We start from the raw sequence: 2,455 nt of genomic DNA on the forward strand, positions 1-2,455 counted from the left end.
TCTCGCCGCAGTAATGACACGGTGTGATCTCCACAGAGTCCCTAGCCAGCGAACTGGGGTCACATATGTTGTATATCATCTCCTGAACACTTCCATATGGAAGCATGCCACCCATGCCAAGATCTGACACAAACAAAGTGCCTCTGCTGGAGCAGGGAAAGAAACTAAGATGGAGATACTGAGCGAAATAGCTGGGTGAAACAGAATAAGCAATAAGAAAAACACAGTGAGAAGGGTGGACAAAGAAGAAGAAAGGAAGAGTGAAGAAATAAATAAAGAAGCACTGAGTGTGAGGGAAAGGAGAAAGCAGAGGAACAGCTTATTAAAACTAAAACAGGGAGAGTGTGAGTATGATGGAAAAGAATGCATACCAGAACTACTTTTTCCCTGTCTGGCTGTTGACTTAGGCAGACAGAGGCAGTCATAAACAGGAAAGCTTTCAATGATGAAGCACCATGCTGCTACTGCAGGTCTCTATCTCCCCATCACTCTTTTAGAAATATATTTTTTCTCTTTTTTAAAAAAAATCTCAGGCCTTACTGGTTACAATAGAAACTGAAAACCAAAGCTGTCACAAAAAAGTCATGCTTCTCACCTTCTTATGTAAGTGGACCCGCACTGAATGACTTTGCCGATAAAAGGCTCAAAACACAGTTTTTAAATTTGACTTCAAGGTTGTCTCCTCATGAATTCCTGCACAAATCTCAGCTCTCCTGGAAATCCTCTTCTGATCTCTTTGCACTGAACAATGAAGTCCCAAGAAAGTAAAATCCAGCAAGCCGGTGATATGTTGAGTGACACAGAGTTATTGTACCTCAAAAAAACTTTTTGATTTGCACTACAAACATGCTCCTGATTACCCTCCTGATCCTGACCTGATGACCTTTCTTTGGTATAACTAGTGATAATCTTCAACAGGAAAGGGGGTCCATTTGACACAAAAGTTGATATTATTCGTGATATTGATATATAAGGTGTCAGAAAATGATTTCTAGGGAAATGGAGCAGTAACCCTGGAAAGTAACTCAATAGGATACCTTGAAGGGACATATTTATTTTGCATTTTATGGACAGAGATGTGAAGTATTTATATATATAATACAGAATAATATATACATATATAAATATTAATATTAGACTCAAATGCTTTCTGTCGCTAAATGCTCACCAGCTATGTGCCATCTTCCTGTTTATCATTTAGTAGTTGGCTGGTAGCAGGAGACCTTTATGTTAGCTGCTTTAGTTAATGAGTTAAGAATAGAGTTGGATGAAGTAAGAACTGAAAGACATTGAAATACACGGTAACCCTAGTGAAGTGCAGTGTTGGGTCATCATCTCCTTCCATTTTATCCACTGTTAAGAAAAAAATCTGGATTTCTAAAGTAAATTAAGAAACTGGAGAAGACTGTTAATTAAGTTAACCCGAGTAATTTACTAAATAAAATCTGTCTGAAAAAGGGAAGTAACCTAAAGGACTCAAAAAGCAATACATGTTGCCATGATCGAAAGAAACTCAAGAAAATATGACAAACAAAGTCATTGACATCGATCGGTCAGAAAACGGAGAGCCATTATCCACAAATGGAAAAAAAAAATCCATTGCGTCCTGGAGGTGCACTGATGACTCTTCCAGGAGGTCACAAAAGAATCAAGAACCACATCTAAACAACTGCAGGCCTCACTTGCTTCAGTTAAGGTCAGAGTTCATGTTTAGTAAGAAGAATCTGTTCAAAAATGGCCTCCATGGGAGAGTTCCAAGGAGAAAACTGCAGATGACCAGAAAGAACACAAAGACTCATTTTACATTTGCCAAAAAAACGTCTTGATCCTCAAGGGGAAATAATCTGTGGACTGGTGATGCAAATGTTGAACTCTGTGTAAAGTTTGAACCCCTTTACACCTGGTCTAAAACTAACCCAGGGTCTAATACAATGAACATTATACCAACAGTTAACATGGTCGGGGTAGTGTGATGGTCTGGAGATTCTTTGTTGCTTCAGGTCCTGGACAACTTGTTGTAATTGATGGAACCATGAAACCCATCCACATGTCAAAGCATTGACCATATGACTGATGTCAGCAGTGTTGATAGAAAGGCCCAAACACACCTTCCTAATGTGACAACTATAGGACCTCTCCTTCCATGATCAGGATATAAGAAGTGTGCAACACCTAGGGGAAAGTGATAGTTCAAGCTAGCGTTTGGTAGAATACGCTATGTGCAAGTTTCATTAAAATTTAACGAATACCAAAAATCTATGAGGAGCATTAATATTGTGGACAGTGAGTCCTTTGCCTGGATGAGCTAATGAAAGCAAAACAGTTTTAGTAAAAGTATGTGAGTAAGTCCCTTAAGAAAATACAACCATGCATAGTGATTCAAAAAAGGTGGAATTTAATGAATGCAACTTTTTGGGAGACATACATTATATAACATACACACGAAAGCATGCAC

The sequence above is a fragment of the Astatotilapia calliptera genome, chromosome 2, assembly GCF_964374335.1.
Source record: "Astatotilapia calliptera chromosome 2, fAstCal68.1, whole genome shotgun sequence".
Lineage (NCBI taxonomy): Eukaryota > Metazoa > Chordata > Actinopteri > Cichliformes > Cichlidae > Astatotilapia > Astatotilapia calliptera.